General features: G+C 34.4%; 1 protein-coding gene across 30 annotated transcripts in view; it reads left to right on the forward strand.

Annotated features, from left to right (window-relative positions):
• The window catches only part of TENM3 (teneurin transmembrane protein 3), a 1,287,129-nt gene that overhangs the window by 471,890 nt on the left and 790,252 nt on the right, over positions 1 to 24,987 (forward strand). For 28 of the 30 annotated variants that reach the window (XM_074541312.1, XM_074541314.1, XM_074541319.1 and 25 more), the window contains one exon: positions 16,603 to 16,767. The gene's annotated coding sequence lies outside the window, so the exon portion shown is untranslated. The remainder of the gene's footprint in view (positions 1 to 16,602; positions 16,768 to 24,987) is intronic. The other 2 variants (XM_074541315.1, XM_074541318.1) reach the window with 1 other exon arrangement.

The raw sequence follows: 24,987 nt of genomic DNA on the forward strand, positions 1-24,987 counted from the left end.
TAAAGGGGGTAGTTTGATGTAAGCATGTTTGTGTTACTTCCATTTTAAACTGAGATGTCCAATCAACACCTGGAGACTGTGCATGCATTAGTTTACTCTGCATGCATTAGTTTACTCTGCATGCTGCCCAGGAAGAGTGGTCTAATGATGGTTTTGATTGAGTAAACATTTTCAAGTAAGGTTTTATTGTATATATTCCCAGTACTGGATGAACAAAACAAGTTAATCACCCTGGCACCTCTTTTCTTGTGAAACTAACTTGTTCTGAATTTTATTGAATTCTTTTTCACTCTTTACATCTCTGCTTTCACTCTGTTCATAGCCACATACACATTTGTAGGTAAAGTGGATTAGTTTTTGTTATTTTAACTATAAAGCACTTTCAGCTAAAAAATAAGTTTCACCTAAACATATTGTGATGACATTGTCCCTGTAAATGTGAGCATTGATATTTATGAATCTTGTACATAGCAAAGATTATAAGAGTTCTCACCAGGAATGTGTTATAGACTTTTTCATAAAATGTTACAAAAATGTACCCATTCTGTTAGATGAAACCATTTCAAACTTCTTTCATTACTTGAAGACATAACATTGTCTTTACAGATCTTTTGAAGGCAGGATTTTTTTAGATAGTTGAAAAAATTCTTCCAATATTTGAAAAGATCAACTAAAAGAGATGGCTGGTAATAGAACTTCAGGGCAAACCCCAAGAGGGTTTTGATCCACAATCCCTTAAGGTGCTGTACATTTGTGTTTTCATTCATACCAGTGCCTTCAAATACTTGGCAAGTTTGAAAAATATTTTTTTTTATTTCACACTAAAGGTCTCATTCAGAGAGGCACTGTACAACAGTATATCCTCTTTATGTCACTCTTCTTGGGAGTCAAGAAATGGTGTGGCCTAATGAGGTGCTACACGGGTTATCAACAGGATTGTAGGATGCACATCAATAGCTTTACATCAGAGGCAGACTTAAAAGACTTAAAAGAAAAAAAAATTAGGTGAAGAGTTAGTGCTGTATTATGCCATTTTCCAGGAAGAGACAGTTCAATAATAATACCAAATAAAAAATAAATAACATAAGTAATTTCTTAATGAATGAGGTATTGTGCTCTTTCTGATTCATTTATGATGACTAAAGAAATTATTTCATCAATTGAATAGTTAGATATTTCAGTAATCTTCAGAGCTAACAAGTCATTTTAAGAAATTTAAAATAATTCATTTGAAGTAGTGTATGTAGACTATTTTCAAAAGACCTAAGGAAAACATTAATGTTTATAAAAAGCAATAAATATATGCTTAATGTGTTAATATGTTTAATATGTTAATATGTTTAAATCTTTTGAAATGTGACCATGATGGAGCCAAAAATTATTACATGTGATATATGTTGTTTATTGTCACTCTGAAAATTCTTCCAAATTATTTCCTTTTTTTCTGTGGAACACACATGTCAGTATTTTTGCTTATTTGTCACAAACACTTGTGAATTAATTGCAGTTGGTCTAACAACATTGGAATATAATTTTCTGCTGTTTTTAATTAGTCTTTAGTACTGTGTATCCTTAGGTGACATATCAATTCAAAATTGAGCTTAGTCTGGTGGTTTGAAATCAAATGTGAGCTTTTCTTTTATAATTAATATATTTTTAGGTAGAGGAAAAAGTAACAAGGGTTAATAAATCTTAAGATTCCTCTTAACAATAAAAAAATCTAATCAACCACCTTTTAGACCTAATACTTGATGAAGTTTTACATGGTAAAATATATACTGATGCAGATTGGTTTACAATTAGCTGCCTGAAATAATAAAATGAGATATGTTAATGTATAATTTTCACCATATCCCTGTCCTCTCTTGCAATTGGAAACTTTTCACTGAATTATTTGATTTTTGAAGTCATGGAAAAATTGAATTCTGAGAATGCAGTTTTGGACAAATCTGATGTTTCAAATGCTACATATGAAAATATAGAGCAATTTGGTAAAAAATGTACTTACGTTCTGTCAGGATACCAGTAGGACTGTATCTCCCCTGATATATCTTTGCAGTTTAGCTATAGGAAAAACTGAGATGTACAGCATAAACACATGAAAAACTTACAGTACTGAGACCAGATCAAAGATCTGTCTTGCACAATATTGTGTTTGATCAATTATGTATACCTATAGAATAGTATGGAAACAGGCAAGTATGTGTTGATAGCTCCATGCCTCTTTCCACTAGGTGTCTGAATCCACTTCCAAATTCACTGCTAACTGTTTTTCTATCAAGAGGTCTAATTCATTTGTAGTCTTATGTTTTGTGAGATAAAGATTTTGGTTGTTTTGCATGTGTGAGCCCCTAACTTTGTTTAAAATTCCTTAATATTTTTGTTAGATAAGGCAATTAGTTAAGTTTTGCTGGATGAATTTCCCCATGACATATCACACATTCATTTCTAGATAGCCATCGAGAAGACTCCAAACCTAGAATTTCCAGGCTTATGAGTTGTGGCCTACAGTCTGTCAGATGCATTTCTGTAAAAGGGAGTATATGGCATCGTGGTTGGAAATAGTCTATGGTAGTGCCTGAAGCCATGAAAACTAACTCAGAAGTCTTCATGATATCATAGAATCATAGAAGTAGTTTGGGTTGGAAGGGAGATTTAAAAGTAATTTAGTCTGACCCCCCTAAAACAAGCAAGGACATGTCAGCTAGATTTGGTTGCTCAAAGCCCAGCAACCTGGCCTTAAGCTCTTTTAGGGATGGGCATCTAGCACCTCTCTGGGTGTCTTGTTCCAGTGTCTCACCACCCTCACTGGAAAGAATTTCTTTCTCGTATTGAATCTTAATCTGCCCTTTTACAGTTTAAAGCCATTTCCTCCTTGTCCCTCTCATTGCAAGCCCTTGTTAAAAAGGCTCTTTCTCCAGCTCTCATATAAGCCCAGTTTGCATACTGGAAGATTCCCATGAGGCTCCTAGAAGGCTTCTTTTCTCCAGGCTGAACATCCCCAATTACCTCAGCCTGCCCTCTTAGGAGAAGTGCCCTTTCCCTTGGATCATTTTTGTGGTCTTCCTCTGGATCTGCTTTTGGTGCTGGGGAGTTCAGAGCTGGATGCAGCGTTCCGTATGTTGTCACAGAGGGCAGAGTAGAGGGGCACAATTACTTCCCTTAACCAGCGGGTCACGCTCCTTTTGATGTGGCCCAGGATATGGCTTTCTGAAAGTGCCGGTGCAGTCTGCTGGCTCATGCACAGCCTTTCACCCACCAGCACCCTCGAGTCCTTCTCAGCAGGGCTGCTCTCCAGCCCACTACCGATAGCTGTCCTGCTTTTCCAGATGTTGAGGTGGTTGAAGTCCCCAGTAGGAAGAGAGCCTTCAAGCATGATGCATCCTGCAGCTGGAGCAGGAAGGTTTCATCAATAATCATCCTTATCTAGTGGCCTGTAATGGACATCAACCACAAGTTCCCTTTGTTGCCAGTCTCAATTCTTGCCCAATCAGGCCTACACTGTTTTGGTTCAGTTACTTTGCAAAGTATTTCACCTTGGTTGTGTTCACATCTAATCAGGATTAAAATAAATCACTCTAAATAATGATTTCCTGTGAAAGATTTTATTTTGTAAACCATACTCTGGTGAAAAAAAAAAGGCTTCAAAGGGAAACTTTTGGACAACCAGAATAGATTTGGAGTTTCCAAGTGGATTTAGATCTAAAGAAAAAAGACACATCTCTGTCCCTCAATTGTACATCAGGACTACCATACATATGCACAGTCCCTATAGTATTTATGGATGGAACACTCAAAGTTCATGTAGAAAATTGAATACACAGTTATATTCAAAAGAATTATTGGCATTTTACTTTCATAAATATGCATGCTTTTTTTTGTATTTGTATCCATATATGAATATGTAAGTTGGTTGTTAAATGTTTTTTGTGATGACCTTTAGAAATTCAAACTTAACATACAAAGGACTGTTTCTCACCTACTTGTAAAAAAGCCATCCTTTATTATTTTAATAGTGCTGGCTTTGAAACTTGATATCATCTCAGAAGAACACGTCTAATACCATGCTTTATCAGTTGAAGTTAACTTCATCCCTGGGTCTTCAAAAGCTTTTCAGAGCAATGTCTCACATTTCCTCTACATCATAATAGTTTTAAGTCCAATTATTTATTTAGAAATTAATATAATTGCTGTTAGAAACATACTTGTATTTACAATTTGAAATAGTAATAGATTAGACTTGATGATCTCAAAGGTCTTTTCCAACCTAGATCATTCTGTAGTTCTGTAATATTTAGGAATGTATATAACAAATTGCAGTCAGAGCAAATTAAAGTACTAATACTAATTTATATATGTAATATATATAAAATTTGAGGTAAAAGTTATTAGAGCGGTTTCATTTCCGGCTGTATTTATCTTAATAAGCACGGTTGCTTAAGAGTACATGTGTTTTGGTTCCATTTCAGTGCAGCTGTACAGTTCAGCAGAAACTGCTTCTGAGTTGCTGTTCATGGGTTTTGACATGAATCTCACAGCTTTCTCTCTAGCTGTGAGTACTCATAAACCTCACAGGCTGTAGTAAGAAGAGTAAGTTGGATAAGTTAGAAATCCAGAGAAAACTGGCAGATGTGATATATTATAACGAATTACAGCAGTCAGAAGGTTATGTATGAAGGGGAATGTCATGCATTTAAGATATATGTTGGTGTATGTTGCTCTTAGGAGGTATGTACCGCATGCTAGACACAGAGAGTATTTTTTAATAGTTGTCTGATAATTTGGATAACCATTTAATAGAAAATTATTAGGAACAAGTTTGCCTATATCTTAAATAAGTTCCTATTCATAGGAAAAAAAATGAGTTCTTGCTGAGTTCATCAGCAAGAGGGAAAGACTGAGATACCCCACGTGGTAACGCATGGTTACAAATGGTTTTGCGCTTGGCTAGAAGAATGAGATCACAACTGATCTCATTCAATAAACTGTGAGTTCTATTCTTTGAACACCCTATGAAGCCATAAAAAGTCTTTCTCTGTAAATCTATTGTGCATTAAAGGTGTGTGTTCCACTATATTTACAAATTAAACCTCAAGAAATAGCTTGAAAGTTCTCATCTTCTGAATACACTAGAAAATACAGTTTAGAGTTCTTTTCCATACAAGAAATAGTGATCAAGCTGTATGTGTAGCTGGCTGAAGAATTTAGTAATCTTTCTTAATTTCATCATCAATATTTACAGCATGTTGTAAAGGGTATGAATTATGGTGGGAGCACTAATTATTCAACAGAATTATTGAAAGTGTTTGTGCAAATAATTCTCGGTCTGTATCCCATTTATATTGTCTTCAAAATACGAAGATTTCATTTTGTGTTGGATTGCATTGTCCTGATTCAACATATGTAAGCACGTTTCATTGAATTAAGAAAGACATAATATTACCAAGCTTCTATGCATATATTTTATTAAAATGAGGAATCAATTTTCACAGCTATTATGTAAAATACAAAAAGAAAAATTTGTTCAAGAAATTGTATAAAATTAAGAATGTTAATATAAATGTCCACTATTTTTCTGAGTATAGAGATGTACATATTAGTCACAGAGAAATTTGACTGCATGTATGGTATGGAATTGAATACAATGGTCTCTGTGTTATAAATCATGGAGACCTTTTTGTATTTTCAGCATTTTGTTCTGTCGTTTGGTCTTAACACTCCCTTACTCGTGTATAGCCAAGGCACTAAGTTAAAATAGTACACTGTACCAGTTTCCTCTTTGGTTGAGGGATGTGATGTATAGTCAAGCTGTGAGGAAAAGCAAAAATTAAAACAAATTATCAATGAGACAGATAGAAACACTGCAATGTTTTGGGCCTTAATTGTCTAAGTATGGATACAGAATACAATTCTGTAAAACAGTCTTAAAAATTCTAGCTTTCATTAAGGTTGGATTCAGCTCTGAATTCTCTGACCTGAAGTATTTTAATGATACACACACATATCATAGAGTTATTTTTTTTTTCAAAGTATATTCTAAAACTTTAGCAAAAGGAAATACTGATAACATAGATGTATGCCTCAGTTTGTAGATAGTACTTTTCTACTTCCAAAATCAGAACTGTGGTGATTAGATATATTTTGCTGACATATGTGACTATCTGGCAGTCGAATTCTGTTATATTTTTTTCCAATTTTCTTTCTTTCACCATAAAAACCAAATAGTTTTTACTGCTTTGAGAAGAACTTTCTTGCTGCAGTACTGCACAGAAAGACATTTCAACGTCAGCTGTGAAAAAGGAGACAGGAATATCAGATAAATTTAGTAGCTAGAATGGAAGAACCAAAGAAAAAACCATCATTAGAATGTTAGAGTTCTAGCATAAAATGGTCTACATACGTTTTTATTTCCTGTATTGTGATATTCAAGGGATGTAATACTTGAACTAGGTTCTCTGGTGCTTCTATTGGTTAAATAAATAAATACATAATATCTCAAGCTCGTGCAAAACTACCACTGTTCTCAGACTTCTGTGTGTAAGCAGCCCCCAAGGTGCTTCAAAAATACAACATTCTGTGTTGCAATCAAATTCTTCTAATAATCCACAGTGTTCCATCTGGATGTCATCTTTCGGCTATCTGTGATTCATGAAAGAAAATTTCAACCAGCACAGACTACTTTAAAATACTCTTTATAATTAGTTTAACAATGAGATGTTAATTTTCAAATTTGTGCTAGTTAAAAGAAAAGAAGATGTTGAAAACTAGTAACCTGGGGTTTTGTTCAAAATTTTTAATTTTACTGTAGTTTATATCGTATATCATACAAAAATGACCTCTTCCATGGATATTGCTGTGCCGAATGAGAACCTTTAACTATGAGATAGCAGTTATTCCTCTTACTAACTGCACTAAGTTGGTTGGGAGTGTTGATCTAGTGGATGGTAGAAGTGCTCTACAGAAGGATCTGGACAGGCTGGATTAATGGGCCAAAGTCAGTTGCATGCTATTCAACAAGGCCAGGTGCCTTAAATTGTGTTTAACCTGGAGAAAAGGAGGCTCAGGGAAGACCTTATTGCTCTCTACAACTAGCTGAAATGAGGTTATAGTGGGGTTGGGGTCCATGTCTTCTCCTACATAACAGGTGACAGGATGAGAAAAAAGGTGCTTGAGTTGCCCCAGGGAAGATGGATTGGGTGTTAGGATAATTTTTTCACATGAAGGGTTGTAAAGCATTGGAACAGACTGCCCAGGGAAGTGGTGGAGTCATCATCCCTGGAAGTGTTCAAAGAAACTGTGGATACAGCACATGAGTATATGGTTCGATGGTGAAGGTTATAGTAGTGTTTTTGGTAGTGTCTAGTAGTAGACAGTAGTGATGGTTGGAATTGACGATCATAAAGGTCCTTTCCAGCCTTAAAGTTTGTATGCTTCTAATGCTGTGAATGCGGGTGATGAGGTGACTGTGGCAGTTAGACACGCTATTGCCTTCTGTTTTCATAAGATTTTCAGGCACATCTGGACATGTTTTTATACTCCTTTTTTTTTATTAGTTTGGTAAAATGCAGTTGAGCACATTTTCCTTTTGACAAGCAGCAAAGTAATATTGTAAACTGAAACACAGGGCAGTAGTCACTAAATCAAAGATACATTGCTGTATCCTAGAATACACAAAGACCAAGTCCTGAGTCTAAAATAATTTTGTGAAGTGAGGTAATGAACTGTGGGGAAACTGCAACTTTCCCAACTACTGCACTCAGGTAGAATGTAAACTGGAGAGAGAATTCATTCCTGCTGAAAAAGACCCAGCAATCTGTTGAGATTTTAAATTTCTTTTTAAATTATTACTCCTAAGAAAATTTGGAATTTCAATTCCAGATCCTATAATAAGAACTGGACTGGGGAAACAGCACAGAATAGTACAGATCTTTACTCATAAGCTCTGATTCAGTAGTTCAGAATATTGAATAATTTTTCTAATTTCATGTGGATATAAAGATTTAGTATAATGAGATGAAGAGGGAAAATGAGCAAACAGTAGTTTGACAATAGTTTATTACTGTCATTTTGGAATACCTAAAATATTCCCAATTTTTCTAGTTCATAGAGATTAATTACTATCAAAGTTTGTTTACCTTTATACTTTATGAAATCTTAGGTTGCCATAGTGGCTTGGATAAATTAAAATCAGAAAATATGGGCCATCTAGAGCAGGTTTCTTAGGGTGCTAGTCTCTCCTCTTTTATGCCATTTTATCCTAATAGCCCTGAAATGCTTTATGAACCTCAAAAAAGGGGAATGTAACCTAATGCAAAGTAATTGCAACCTAGAACAAAGAAACTGTAAAATTACATTGGTTTTTTTCTGCTCTTGGCATGGAACGTGCCACACCACCCCTTACAAAATCAACTTCATGAAAATAAAAAAAAATAATCAGAATCTATATTAACTTCAGGAAGTTTTAAGTAAAATGAAGGAACCGAGTGAAGAAATCAAATGTTAAAAGAAACATGCTGTTAGCTATAAAGAGCACAGTGTAATAGCAAAAAAAATAATAGTTGATATCTGAGTCTAAATCAACCTCTTGAAGGGAATAAAACCTGATGTAGAGCATCTATGATGCCTAATACTGTAAATAGATATGATGCCTAAAATATATATCTGGTGTCTTTGAAAAAGTCTTTTTAGAATGTCTTTAACATATTTTTTTTCTGATCTCTTCTTCTTTCTTAAGAAATCTTCTTCTGTCTCAGGAAATTACATTCTATAAATGGATCTCACTGGTCAGGATTAGTTTCCAGTATTGAAGAATGCATTAGTGTTCCAGAACAACTCAGTTTGGGTGGTTTGAACATTTCCTCTGAGTCTTTACCCATGCTATTTATTGTCAGTTATATACATTTATTTTCACATCTTGGACGTAGTTTCTTCCACAGCCTTTGTTTACAACTATGGATAATGATTATAGTCCTTCTCAGATGTTATGTTTGGGAAGGTTAAACAGAATAAATATTTTCAGCCTTTTCAGTTCATAAACACAGTGCTTAATGCATACATTCTGGTTGTTTAGTTCATATGTGCATGACTCTGAATTTTGCATTTTTACATTTCATTTCACTTAGTTATGTTCTGTTAATGTAGTTAACTAACTCATAAAGCAGTTCCTGAAAAAACTTTCAGGGTTTATGTCTGTTAAAAATATAGAAATTGTGTAAGCGACCTACACTGATACACTCCATTTTACCTGCCTCATTAAGGTTTTACAGAAAGTCCACCTTATTTAAGGAGCTCCGCTAGAAATTTTGCTTCAGAATGTAGCCTTCAGATTCTTCTTTATATCATAATTCTTCTCTGCACTCGCATCTTCAACTTAACTTTCTCTGGAGCCAATATCAAATCTATCACATCTCTGGTTTAAAAATAAAACTATTTAGCTCACTTAAAATCTGTCAGATTGCCATTACAGAAAATGGCAAATGACAAATATGAAAATCTCCTTCTGGTATGTTTTTTTTTTTCCTTTTACCATATCCCTAAATCATTTTTTATTTCAATATTTGCTGAAGTCTTGTTTCTTTCATAGATTCATCCCAAAAGCTTAAATAAAATTATTGTAGATTTCTTAATATATTACAGTTACAGGAGATATATACTACTGAATTACTCTTTAAACAAGGAGCTTATAAATGGTTCTGTTTCATGATCCCTACTACATCTGCTGACATTAAAAAAATAAAAATGAACAAAAATTCCTACTCTAGTCTATAACAATATAGTACTTAGATTTAATATGCTGTATTTAGAAAATTATTTCATGTTGTGTACAATTTCTAGAATGAAAGATTATTTGAAGGAGTGGAGTTTGAAAAAGAGCTTCATGCCAAGCTCATAACGTGTAATAAATTGATGAGCTGAGGCTCCAGGCTAAACCCACATGCAGTGAGTCCTATGGAACATCCACTCCATATGCATCCATTCATCATGGATCACTGTACTCTTTCTAATCCTTACAAAGAAAGTGTTGACTAAAACCTCACTCTGTATGTTGTTTGTTTCCAATTATCCCATGCAACATAACATGAAGTTATGACAATCACATTACAGTTATAATGTGTCACTAAATTATACACTGTCATATAATTGAGCATATGCATACCTAAACAAAGTTGCAAACTGATATGAAAGCAAAATAAATGCCAAAATAATTCCAGTGACCATCTCTACCATATGTAAACCTCAGCAAGGTTTTTTTGTGGAAATACTCTAAAAAGAAAATGTGTTTGCCATGATCTGTGATTAATTTCAACTTGTGTTTGTAACTAATCCACTCAGACTGCCTCCCGTCTTATGTACTTAGTGACTAAGCAGTGACTAAGTAGTTTATTTACATTAAAATCTGTTCTGTCCCCTAAGCCCCTAAACAATATGATGAGCTTGCAGCATTTTAAGAGCAGATACATAGTTCTGCATTATGTTTATTCCCTGGATACAATTTAAAATTGATTTAAAAACCCAGAAATTCTCTTTCACTCAAATATGAACATGTTTCATTTAGAATAAAAAAAATATCCTAAGCAATACAAGAAATAACTGTTAAGAAGCCTAAATTTACAGAAGATATGCATCTAGTTGGTGAGTTTAAAGCATCTAAAGTATTAAACTTCCAGTCCTTAAAACAAAACATATGTATAAATGCATTATACAGCAAATTCAAATTAAAACCTAGGAATTTTATTCTTTGTTGATTCTCTCGAACTTACATTTTTTTTTATGAAAAAGTTTCTAAATATGTCATTTGCTAACTTAATGATGGTTGGATTTCAAGAAATTAGAGTAGTTATAATGTAGCAGTTCCAGGTAATATCTTGAAAATGCTGGGGTTTAGGAATTGAAGCCTAACTTCTATAAAATTAGAATTTACAACAAACTACTTTAAAAAAAAATCACTGAAAGTGCTGTATGGGCTATCCATTTTATTTATTAATTGTGACTCAAGAAATACACATATTTCTGAATTCAAATGAAAAATATTATGTGCTTTAACTTAACACATATGGTAATTCTTTATGCTAACGTATTTTCAATAAAAATATTAGTATTGCAATAGAAAATGTGATAATTTTAAAAGATGTTCCATTTTCTCCATAGTTTTCTCCAGTCTTAATTCTGTCTGCAAAAGTATTTCAGAATTCGCAGTTTTTATTGCAGTCCTATTTACATGAGTATGTAACAAGAACTATGCAATAATCAACATAAAGTTCTTGCTGATATAAAGTGCTTGCCTGTCATAACTGTGTCAGTTTCCTGTTCTGTTCTTAAGCACTGAGTTTGACAGACATACGCTCTGTGCCATTAGTGGCTTACTCTGAACTGTAGAAAGGTGAAGCTGCCACAGTAATTTGTTTCAAAGAACTTCCAAACTTGACTATAAAACTGTAGTATATCTAGAGGAAAAGATACTGCAATTGTGAATACACTTTAAAAACAGCACTGCATATATATTTTAAGGAGAAAAAAAATAAAAACTTATTTTTTCTATTTGTATATTCCTTCTGGGTTTTTTCCCCATTTTGCATTATTGTAAATGTGAGAACGAACAGCAGTGTAAATATTCAATGTGTAGGAATCTTTTACTCTTGACTTTTAACATTTAAAGAACATTTATATAAATGGTGTAGATTTCAGCTACTATGAGTCAGACTTATAACTGTGTTAATCTGACCTTTTTGAAAGACTTGAAATTTCTGCAGGTAAAATGGAATTAGTCCATTCTTACCTCATTCTCAGGCTCTTAGGTAGAGTACAGCAGCAGGAATTATGGGTCCCTATACAACTGATAGGGAAGGATTATTCATAAGAGGAATTCAACCCAAAGAAAGCATTAAATACATCAAGATATGGAAGGATTGAGTTACATTGACACAGACTTAAGTTTTTCTGCAAATTGTTATCAGTTTTGTCTTTACTCTTGTGGCAGCAAGACCACCAGACTTTCTGTACTATGTAATTTGCACCTCCTTCTGTAGAAATGCTTGCTTAATAGGTCCTCTATAAAGTCATCAGAAAGATTTCACTCAGAATTTTCTTTCATATGATTAATAGTTACTTTCAATACTGCAGTTTCATATACAAACAGGATTGTCAGAAAATAAGTAACTTTTTTTCTTTCCTACTCTAAACTTATTTGTAAGACCTGGAACCTAGTAGCTGGATTAGGTGCAAAGTAATTAATTTAGGGTCTGTTTTATTGCTTACCTATTCTCCTCATTAGCATCTACTCATACATCATGCAAATAAATGCTAATTTCAATTTTCAAGTACTTCAGATAATTTCTAATGTTTAGGATTTTTGTGGAGGCAGTCATATTGCCCATATCCAAGAGGGATAGAAAAAGCAAAGGAAAATGCTTCTTGATTTTTTTTCCTGGGGTTACTGCCTTATCTAGAACACTAAAATCAGTATTGATGTAGGAGAGTGAACATGTTTATAAGGTTATGCTTTTATTTTTAACACGTTTATTTAAATCTATACAGCTTGTCATTTGATAGCAAATTTCACTGAAGAATTCCTCGCTGCTTTGTATTAATCACTGCTTTATATTTATCATATAAAGGTGTTTTGTTGTAATTACAGAATATATGATTGAACAGTACAGTCAAGAAGCCACATATCTGTATTAATCTAAAGAATCAAGACACAGGAATAAAACAGAAGAGCATTTCAGTCTCCAAAAGCTTTAAATTCTGATGTACGATAACTTTTTACAAAATTTGGAAAATTGTGTTAGGATATGGGCATCAGGCTGCTTTGCAGAAGAGAGAGAATAGCTGAAATACTCTGTCTTGCTCTTCTTGTTGAAGTCTTAATTAGGTTTACATTCACTTACTCCCTCTTCTGATGTAGCACTACCTCATACCAAATTATCAGTGCAACATCTGCCAACAGTTTTTTCTACACAGCACTGAGCTACTGGATCAAAACTGTATCTTGGAGAGCTTTACTGTAGGTATCATAATTTTCTGCCCAAGTTAGATATTAGTTTTATAACATATAAGAGGTAGATGTTCATAAGCAACAAGTGTCTTTTGAATAAATAAATTACTTGCATTAACCTCTTATTTGGCAATGATGTAAAAAGCAATTTGTTTCCTCCACTGAAAAAGGTGTCCAAAATCTTCAAGATATGTAAGATATGTCTGTATAACATCACTGTCATAGTAGCAGTGTATGACTGTTAACAAAGTTTGAATAATTTTTATTCTATCACAGCTTTTAAAATAATTTTAGCTTGGAGGAGAAAAGGAATTAATGTGAATGTATTTAGTATTTTAAATTTACTGTGTTGTAAATATTGTAAACATTTGTGTTCCCAAGTGCTATAAAATTATTTCAGTTTCTTTCTGTTTAGGAAAAAGAAATCAATAAAGGAAGTCAGACAAAACAAATGACAGTTTCAGGCACTGTGACAGTGGATAGACCTGGGTGCCTTATATTCACAGACCTTTCAATCAAGCAATATGTGTACTGCAATGGAATAAACTGAAGACACTCTAGCAACCAAGTGGACTTTGATCACTTTTGTTCGTAAATGTGACTCATATTTCAGTAGCCACTTTTTTCTAAGCTACTGATCTTCCCTAAACTTCACAGTGAGTGCTCAGTGAACTTAAAGGAGCCTTTACTCATTCTGCAAACAGACATTTAATACTCATGCTGGATCACACTGGTTTTTTTTTTCTTATATATCAGATACTGTCTCTTTGTTGCAGTTTTTGTTTCTTTTGTTGTTTTGTCCTTTGCATTCAACAGAAAAAATTGTGATGGAAAATGAGTTCCTTTTTGTAATCACAGTGCTTTCATTAATTCAGTTTTACAGCAGAAATGAATTTTGAAAATACTAATTTGCCTACATTTTTTTATTTTATGATTTTTGTTCATGCATCTTTCTTGATGATTACTCTTATGCTTTCTGTCGATTGCATGGCAATTAAGATACTCTGTAAAATTAAACACGATAAATACACTGTCATAAATCTCCCTAGTTTTCCAAAGAGAAAGCTAAGAAGAGTTCGGTTTTTTGTAACAAGAATATGTAGTAGGGACAAGACATAGTAGGGACTGCCTTATTTTTTTATTTTTTTGATTGTTTGTAATTATAAGACTGCAGCCATGTAAACAATGCACTGGTAGAAATTAGTGAATAGCCTTTGGTCATGCTGCTCTTGTGCCAGTATGGTCTTACTGGATCTAAGATATGACCATTATTTGTTATTAATTTGTTTCCAGATTGGGGCATAATGGGTGGGCTCTGTGTATGTTACATGTTCTGGGTGAGAAATGAAGGCATGTGGGAATGGGAGTGTTTCCAACCTGCTGATGTAATGTGAGACAACTGCAGAAAAAGGAGAGGGTCAACCTTGGTCCACTGTTCTCTGTGTTGCCTGTTCAGCGCGACCTCTGGAATGGGCTGTGCCTACACTGCACCCAGGTTTTGCATAAAACAAAAAGAAAACAAAAAAAAACTAGGAAAGAAATAATATTTGACTTGAAGAGGTATTACTTGAAGGTGTAGTCAAACCTCTAGTTTGCTCCTGCTAGATCTGCTTTGTCATTGCCTTTTCCAGTTGAGCTGACTGGGTCCCTTTTCTACCTCTCTACTAGTCAGAGCAGCTGTTGACCCATGCAGAACACACACTGTGCTTCCCCCTCCAAGGATGAAAAGCAGCTTTGTTTGCTGTGTTGTCTCATGTCTCCCAGAGGCATCATAGCTATCAGAGGCAGAGTACTACCCCGAAGTTGTGGGAGTAGTGCTTCCTTGCTACACCTTTTTTGGCTTTTTTTTTAATGCTACAAGAACTGTAAATAATGTTCCTTAAAACATCTCCATCTCTAGTTTCTCTAGGGAAAACTCTAAGAAAATACATTTCATATGGTCATTTATAGCAAGAAGTACCAGTTTTAAAAACACACCATGGATGAAACAGGTAAAAACTGAATCTTTTCCCTTGCAACAAAGAGAGGTACTGAAAATCACTCTAAAAGAGATATTAAAAAAGTAAAATCGGTTTAGATTTTAAGCTCTCTAGGAAGTCACCTTAGAAATGACTTTCTGAAACACTGTCTTGTCTCCTGCCTCCTTTAAGTTAATTTTGTATGATAATCCCTGGGATTCAAATCCAGGGAGATAGTTTTTGTTCCTTTTATATTCATTTGAGATCACTAATTATATCAGCACTTGCTCTTTCGTTGGCAACATCAAACATGTATTGTAACCAGTCGTTACAATGTTTTACAGCAATAGTCATCACAGAGCATTACCATTCTATGCATTATCAGATTTCTAAAAATTTGCAAGGTTGCAAATATTTACTTAATAAAAGAAGGTTGCCAAAAAATAAAAATACTTCAATAAGTATATTATTAAATTTTAGGGATATATAAATAATGATTTTGAGAAACCAAGAATCACTTTTGCTTTATTCTTATTTTTATAGCATACTTCTCTTTGCTTTTTCAGTAATTAAGTCTTCTGACATTCCAGAAAGCATAAATCCTGCTGAGATGTTTAGGTTTGGTGCAAACTATTGATGTACAAACAAATTTTCAAAAAAAAAGAAAAAAAATACACCCAGAATCATAACAAGCTGTTTTGCTTATACCTTTGAAAGAAAATTGGATGGTAAAGTAGTATGGCATGCTGAAACTGTTCTAGCCTTGTTGTTAACTAGAACCTCCTTTTGAAATTCATTGCCTTCAATTACATTTTTAAAAGAATTTTAATTATGTGCCTGAAAAGAATAAAGATGCTTCAGGCTCCATTTGTTTATCATGGAAGGCCTGAAAAAATGAGGACAGAGCTTCCCAGCTCATGCAGGGGTTACAGAGAGAGAGAGATGACTTTTAATTCGACAAGTTCAGAGAGATTTCTTAGTTTGACGCGCACAGCAGGGGGTCTTTGAGTGCCTGGCAATACTTCAGCATTCTGAGCTTTGAAAGTCTTTCCCTGCAGCAGAAATTGTATCAAAAGCCAGTGATAATATTCCCTGCAAGGTAAAGGACCCTATTGAAGATTTCTAGAGCTGTTTATTTATTCATCACAGTTTTTTCTTTTAGGACATATAAGATATATAGGTAAAAATTCACCCAGATGCTAAGAAAATGGAATAAATAAAAAAAAATAATGGGGACCTCTCATTACTCCTTCAATTTTCCCTTAAGTTTTCCGTAGGCCACATTCACCTGTAAAATTTCCTGTCATTCCCTGCCATATATTCTGCATGCAGTCTTCCCTTCAAATCTCAGCTTTTCCTCATTTTTATCAGAATTATAATTTTTGTCTGCCTTCTACCACCAGCTGAGCACATAAGATGTTTATGGCCGTTTCTTTCCACTAAGCCCTTAAAGTGATTGATTAATTTTATGGAAGAACATTTTATTCCATAGGGGTCTTTTTAAATCTTATTTTTAAAGTAGATTTGAGATAGCTATTTCAAAGCCAAGGTTAAAGTGTCATTTATATTCCAGAGATCAGACTTTTAATGTTTTGACATTACGCTTATTTGAAAAGTATACACTGGTTTTGTTTTGTTTTGTTTCTGCAGCAGAGCTGGGACTGTGAGACTACGCCAACCTTTCCCTTGTGTAATGTCAATGTCGGCTATCACTTTGGCAGAATCACCCAGCTCAGTGAAGACAGAAAACCCCTCCTTTCCTCCTGTTTTTCATCTGCTGGTGGCATTCCAAGTGACCTTCCCTCATAAATATTGGTGAGTGACCACATGGGGAAAGCAACTCCTTCATGCAAAGAAACTTGTTTCAAAAAGCTGTGTTGACCTGAGGGGTTTCCATTTTCCCCAAGTTTCAAAAAAAACCCACATGTGCAGGTGTTGCTTGGGGAGGGTGGATTTTCCCTTTAAATAATAACTTGAGTTATTTAGCATCACTGATTTATCTAGACTTATAAGCATTTATAGAACACTCTCATGTGCTAACTATTCAAACTATAGAAACCAGCCTTTCAAAATACTACTTTACAGAGAGAAGTATTTCCTGAGAGCACAAAAGATTTTTTCCTCTCTTGCTGTTACTTTCTCATGGTTAAGAGGTCTGGAATGCTATAAATTTAATGTAACACCCCAAATATGTCAAGATGAAAGTTTCCCAAGTGTAGGAATTAAGGAAGATAATTAGAGGCCTTTTAATTCTTTCTGGTTTGGGAAGTATGCCTAGAGTGAAATCACAGCACTGCATAAATTCTGATACCTTCAGGGCAGTCCAGGGATGATGTCATAATTTTAGTAGTTCTATAAGGCTAAGTTCCATAGTTAGTACTGAAAAAACTTTTCAGGTCATTTGAGGCTATCACAGCAGATTTACCCCACTTGAGATTAAGAGATTTTCAGTCTTAAAATAGTCACCCATGGCTCAGGAATATTTACGGTATCATAAAACATAACAATATAAAATACAGGAACAGAGACAGAAAAATATTTAACCTTTCTTGGAACAGTTTGGAAGTTGTATATATGTGCAGAATCTAAGGCTACAATTTATTTAAGTGTTGGTTACATGTATTAAAATGAAGACATGGACAGGAAAATCAGTTAGCTGTCATTCAGTATTAACTATGTATTGCAATCATCTCCCATTCAGACAAAAGTGATGTATCATTTATGACTATATGATATGTAATGTTAGTTTTTTTCCTTTACCATATGGGTACTTGAAGTATGTCTGTTTAAAGGACTAGAGCATCTTCAAAAGAAATGTTAATAGGAGCACTATGGCATCAGCCTAATAAAATAATGCCCTATGGAACATTTTCAGGAAAAGGAAAGGCTGGTGTACCTATTATATCTCTCTCTGTGTTTAAAGAGTGAAACAGCTGTGCTATTTATAAGTTTCTCAAGTCTGTGTTAGAATTGTCACTAATTTCTGTGACGACTTGTAATCAGGCAGAGAATGAAGAGAAAGAAGAGGGGAAGAAGTGAGTAGAATTCCATAAATGTGTATGCTCTATCAATGTTCTTTCTTTGTTTCTCTGTCAACTTATGTGATGGAGTCGTGGCTACTTAGTCTTTTGGGAGTTTGCATTTGGGTACAGGTAAAGGAGGTAAATCAGTATCAGGAGTTGTTTTGCGGATTTGTGTGAATCTCTAAGAACCAAAGTAGGTCTTCAGTCTTGGATGGGATCATCATAATAACAGCTTCAAAAAAAAATAAAAAAAGAAATGCATGAATACACTTGCTACAGCTTTTTGTCTAGTAACATTGCGGTACTCAAACCCACACACGGTAACATTTAGTTTGGTCACATATGATGGTAAGGCTGCGTACCATTTAAAATAGGAAGCAATAAGAGAGAGCATTCATCTTTTGAGAAAGACCTCCTTTAACTGTGTTTCCATTTTAAACTTCTCTGTCAATTAATTTTTTATATCTTTAGAGGATGTTTTATCAATTTACAGTAATTTTATGGAATAACTTGCTGTTTGATCAGACTATGATATTTTGCATATGTAGCTGCTTTCTTTTAAAATGAGCAGGACAGAACTATACACAGTCCAACAATTAAGGATCCTGATTTTGTTCTTCTTTCCATGCCAGATTCCAAGTATAGGCATACAGTTCACAACTCATTATTTTAAATTGACATTTTTTAAAATCTTGCAAGACCAACTGGTATACTAATAGCAGGTAGGTGATTATAAGGTCTTTAGGTACCACAGCAATTGCTTTGTCCTCACAAGGAGAGTGAAGAATCTTTGTGGAAGTTAGGATGTTACCTGAAACAATCAAATATAATCATAACCATTTATCAGTGTGTAACATATGTGTTTTATTAAAAAAAAAAAAGGTGGCTTTTTTTTAATTTTGACCACATCCACATTAGAAAGAAGTGACCAAGTATGCAAAAAAATTTGAAATATTATTTTTCCTATTTTAATTTTTTTTTATATAACCATGTGCTTCAGTGTAATCAAACAGATGGTTCTAGATTCAGTAATTCACTGCCTCTATTGCATTTTGCACATATTTGATATTTTCTTCAAATTTGATATTTTACAAAGGGTAAAGAGCCTTAATTAAAGAAATGAGAGGCATACATTGATAAATAGATTAAATATTGTATCAATTTAAATATTCCCTCTATGTGAACAAAGTGGGATTAAACACATTTTGGTTGTAACATATTTTTTCAGAGTGGGCATAGTCCACCTCTGATTATTTTATTGGTTTTTCTTAAAACCTCAACTATTTATCAGGAGTTTGGTAAAAAAATTCGGTGTGAAATCTAACACAGAACTTTTAAAGCCAAGTTTACCCTTGGAAAGCCTGTAGCTCTGAACTTCTATGAAGACATTTCCGTGCAATTAGGTTCAAATATCCATTGAATGTGCACAGTGCATCAACTTCCAGAAATATAAACTGTCATGAGTCTTAGAGAGTGTTGCTCTCCTGTAAGGAAGTGACTTGGCTGCAAAATAATGCACATTCTTCTTTCAATCCTTATGGGTTTTCTTAGTTTTGGTTTGTTTGGGGTTTTTTGTATCTAAACTCTTTGGATTCTGATGAAACTGGGATCATAGAGAAGTGGCATATTCTGCCAACTAGTAAAATATGATGTTTTTGGGGAGGTAGAACTAATAAAGTCAGCTCTGTTTTCTTTGTGCTCTAAGGTCACCAATTTCAACTGCAACCCTGATCTCCTTATTCCACTTATTACCTGCTCTCTTTGCCTGGGAAACAATAGAGCTGTGCTTAGTCTGCAGCTCCCTGAATGCTGAGTAGCCCAGCCATCTCCTATCCACATTCTTCTCCCTGGGGATATTAATTTAGATCTCCATCCTTGAGACTTCTAAGGGTCTTAATTATCTTTAAGACTTGCTGTTTTTCTCCAATTTGCTTAACACTTGACAATCACCCAGCTAAAACATTTCTGGGTGAAGGGAGATAGGACATACATACAGACTGCAGGTTTAGCCTTAGCTAAGGCTAAAATATGCAGGCATTAAAAAAGATACAAGAAATAGCTGGGATCTCCGTTCTGAGATTGGCATTAAGAGACAGCTCGATTTAAAAAAAAGTTTCCACAAATTTTTGGGGTTTTTTTAATAAAACAGCAAGTTTTTGTGAATGATACTATAATTCTTAATTCCTTTTTAGATATTTTGTTTGTTCAAATAGCAGCTAAAACAAAATGATTCTTCCTGTCCAGCGTTTTTAAATTGAAAAGTATGTTAAAGTTAATTACTGAATTTTACTTGAGATTTTACAGTGATTATTTAGCTATATTGTCCCAAATGCTCATGTGAAAGTTTAATTAACCAATAAGAATTGAGAAGACTTGGTAGTGATTGTTTACATAAAATGTTAAGAGATGAAAGAAATTAATAAATAATTCTAAGTCAGAAAATATTAATATAAAATCACAAAAATGCTAGTAAATACTTGAATAACATCTGCAATTCCTCAGACCTGTCATAAAATTAATTTTAGCTAATTGCTAACAAAATAGAGGAAATTATATGCACATATGGCAATCATGAACCCAAGTTATTCCTTTCTAAGGCAAATATAATTTTGATTATATGATTTGTTTGAGTACAAGGAAAACTTTAAAATCTGAATGGTGGTGTTATTTTCTCTACGAAAATATGAAGCCGTCTAAGTTTACCTCCTGTGTAAAGGAAATAAATGAAAGGGCTCTGAAGAGATGCCAAAAGCCTTTTGAGTGACAGCATTTAGGAAGCACAAGCTCTTCATATGGTAATACTTTCAGGTAATTCAGTAGCTGTCTGATCTACTATTCAAATATCCAGGTCAAAGTTATTATGCATATATTCTTGTTACTTGGTTACAATTACACAGCAAAGTTAAAATAAAGTCATCGTTATTCAGATGTCTCTTTGCAAGAGGAGGGAAGAAAATATTTCATAAATTTGTTTTCTGTTGTTTCTCTTTTTGCTTATTATTTTATGTCAAAAGAGATTTATTCTTATTTTAATTTTATTTCCGACTAAATGCACTGTTAACTAAAGATTTGTACTTATGAAACAGTATGGTTTCATATGATTTTATGGTGACTTTAATAAGAGACTTGTGTGTGAGTGCCACAGAGAGTGATGACACCACCTAGGTTTCAAGCATCTGCTACTTACATCCAACTCTGTATTACATGCTGTGGAATAAGTGACAAGTTTTGGCATAAAATGCTAAAAGGAGTTGTGCCCTAAGTTGGGGATAAGAGATGTGCCACAAATCTCATCGTTTTGAGCTACCAAGAAGCATCTTTGTCAGAGCAGGAGTTGCAGCTGACTAAAAGTAGAGTAAATTTGAGAACATTCACAAGGTTAAGGATGCCCATATTAATAACTAAAGCTTTAGCTCAGTTGCCATTCCTAGCCTGAGAATTCTGTCCATGCTATGTCGCTCTGTGCATCTCTGGTGGCAGGCATTGGCTGTCCCACCATGGGATCGAAAGGGAATCAGGCTTTTGAACAAGCTCCATTTAGACACTCAGTCTAGACACCATTCTTAAAGAAGTCTCCTCTGTTCATCGCTAATGTTGAGAAACTTTAGGAAATGAAAGGGAATAGAAGGATCAGACGGAGCGCAACTGCAGCCTTGTGGTTGGTACAAGCTCCGTAGAGAAGAAGGGAGAGGTCCCAGCCTCAGTCGTAAGGACTGTTCATGCATATTTTGCTGAATAGTCATTGGAAAAAGACCTTTCAACTTAAGAGATTGGCTTTTTGTAACAGAGAAAATGTTGACTTTACGAAGGTTACCTAAAACACTCATAAAATAGAACTAAGATTGTATTTGATTTTGTATGTTATAGATACAAGCCTTTAGAAGCAAATACACTTTTTCAACTTTCTTTTTTTTCTTTCTTTTAACTTTACTGGTAAGGAAAAAAGATATATATCCTACAGTGCACTTTGCTTCACATGAATCCAGGGATTCATGTCAGGGACATGAATCATTCAATTAGGGTTTTTTTTTCTTCAGTACTCAATATCTTTCTGTCAGCTATACAGCTTTTCTATTCATGCTTTTCTGTTTGCTTCACAAAATCATGATTAAAAGACTTACTGGACCCTTGACAGTGTAAAATTTGCTTAAAGAAACTTTACCTGTACATTATCAAAGTGGTCTGGCCATAGTCATATTTACTGTCAAGTAATTCCTGTGACTCTGTTTTAAATAACATTCTGGTTTTGAATACATGCTGGTTATCCATACCAAAGGAGCAAAAAACATGTAAACAAATGGAATGTAATTAATAGGCCAGAATGAGGCATTTAAGGCCAAGGAGTCTTGGTTTTTTCAGTACCAGTTATTGCTTTTATTCCTGGTAACTTCTGATTGACTTAGCCATTGCATTACTGTTAAAGCGAAATGAATGCAGCATCAGTTTGCACTTAGACTTTTGAGTCATCAGCAAGCTGTGACCAACTGACAGCAACCACCAACCAAACTGAAGGTTTGCCAGCCAGCTGCATCTACATTAATGAGTTTCTTGCATGGTTAAATATTCAAGCAGTCTTAAGCAGATCTCAGAGATGAAGATACTTTAAAAGAATTATATTCTTTTACTGTCCCACTTCAGCGACTTGCAAGGTTCTCATGGTTTACAGTTTTATCCATCTCTGTCTCTGTTAGGTTATACACAATTGTGTTACCACATTTTACAGTCCTAGCTTGGGAACTGAGTATAAGATGTGCTAAGGTAACATTAGCATTTGCAGACATAAAGAACTAAATCATAATGATCTTCCTCTCTTATGTGTCCACAGCAATAGACGTGAACAAATTTTTACCCCAGTAATTTAAAGCATGAATCTAAGCATACCAGGAAATTGGATTACCCCTCAATCAAATTCTCTATTCTGCTAGTGCTAGGTTTCTCTTATCTCCAATGCAATCCAGTTTGTGTATTCTTGCACAAACTCTGTGGGCTAGTATAAAAGGGAAATTCAGACAGACACAACAGGAGCCAGATTCTGTCTTAATGGCCAACTGATAGGATGAAGGATAATGGCTTTAAACATAAAGAAGATAGGTTTAGATTTAGATATTAGGAAGAAACTTTACTGTGAGGGTGATGAGGCAATGGAACAGGTTGCCCAGAGAGGTTATGCACTCTGCATTCCTGGAGGTGTTCAAGGCCAGGCTGGACTGGGCTCTGAGTAACCTGGTCTAGTGAGAGGTGTCACTGTTCATGGCAGGAGGTTTGAACAAGATGAACTTTAAGATCCCTTCCAGTCCAAACCTATTTCTCTACCTTAGAAAAAGAAAGAAAAAGGCTGTTTCCCTCTCTGTTAAATTTTAAATATACTCACACGCCAGGTAAATAAAAATTCAAAATTCATTAATACTAAAGATCTTTATCATACTAGCAAAGAAAACATGTGCTTTGGCTGATGGGGTCGGATCAGAACCATATAAGGTTATAGACATACTTTATGCTTTACTATTTTCTGATGCCAATACTAATAGTGATTTTTTAATATATAATTGATTTGTATGTCGGCATGAAATTCGGAAATTAATTGTACCTATCAATCAAAAAGACAATAAAAGAGAAATGAAATAGATAATTTTATGTCTTCAGGGCTAAATGAGCTATCACTCTGGTTTAAAATTTTAAAAACTGTAGATAGCAAATTTGAACATGATTTTTGAACACTGAGGAAACTATGGTTTGTTTCAGATTTGAAAATTCACTTAGCTCCATGAAAGGCTCAAAACCATTGTCAAGTTTTTGCCTCAGATGATACATTACTGAATGTTACATTCATAGCAAACTAAGGTCCCAGTCTTGGAGCTATCCTGATTCCTTAAGCACTTCCATGCAGGCAAAGTAGTTTTCAGCTTGTGGGCAGTTATAAATGCAAGGCCTTTGCTCCACTGAGAGGTGCCCTTATTGTGTTAGGGCAGAGCTGCACCAGGGGAATACTGAGGTCGAAGTAGCTTCAGGCGTTGGTAAATGCTAAGTTACCAGCAGCTGAACACTTGGAGGATGTATTTTCCCATCCAAGAGTTTCTTTACTTTCAAACAAGAGGAGAACTGGATTCAAATAAATGCATTTAATCTTAAAAAAAAAGAAAGAAATTAAAGAATAGAAAGGCACACCAAAAAAAATTTCTTTCTCTGAAAAACTCCATAAATGTTTTATTTAACTGACCAGTTCATACTGTTTCCTTTAAAAAAGAAATTAGCTGATAATATCGTGGGAAATATTTGTGTTAAAGGTCACATTAAACAAAAGTCAAATCTAGACTATCTGAGAAGTCTGGAGAAGATGTTTAATGCAAATTTTTTGTGGAAAAAAGATGTGTGTCACTGCAGGTCATCTCTGAATATTCTTGTTGGGGTTTCTCTGTTGGATATGCAATCTCAGCTAAATGTTTTGAAGAGGAGGAATCAAATAAATTGCCCTATTTTGGGTCTTTCTCATCTGTATACAGTTGTGCAGCTCTAGTAGACCTGAAAATTGCCCAGAGACAAACTTAAAAAATAGAGTGCTTTTGAGGCAGAAAATTGCTTTTCTGCAGCATGGTCTAAGGGACAGGATGTGACAGGAGGACAAGGAGTTGTCACTATGTAGTGATATTGTAAGGCATATCTTACATAACAAAAAGGATCATTTGTCTCTTTTTTCTTTCATTTTAAACTGCAAGAGATTTAATTGAAACAGTTGGAGGTATCACCCCTAAACAAAGAACAAGCCATTATAATTTACAATTAAAACTGAAAGTTCCCCGCTTAACCCACTTGTAATAGCTACTCATTGTGGAGTAGCTGTTGTGGAGTGCATGTGGGATAGATGCCTGTCCACAATTTCAGAAGCCTTATTCTCAAAAGGAAGAGAAAAAAAACCCATCTCATTGTACATGCATGTCAAATATTAGCGTGATTCTTGTAGTATAATAAGAAAAGAAAGTGGTTTGTGCTTTTGATTAGCCTCTTGATGTTTCAG

The sequence above is a fragment of the Zonotrichia albicollis genome, chromosome 5 (assembly GCF_047830755.1).
Source record: "Zonotrichia albicollis isolate bZonAlb1 chromosome 5, bZonAlb1.hap1, whole genome shotgun sequence".
Lineage (NCBI taxonomy): Eukaryota > Metazoa > Chordata > Aves > Passeriformes > Passerellidae > Zonotrichia > Zonotrichia albicollis.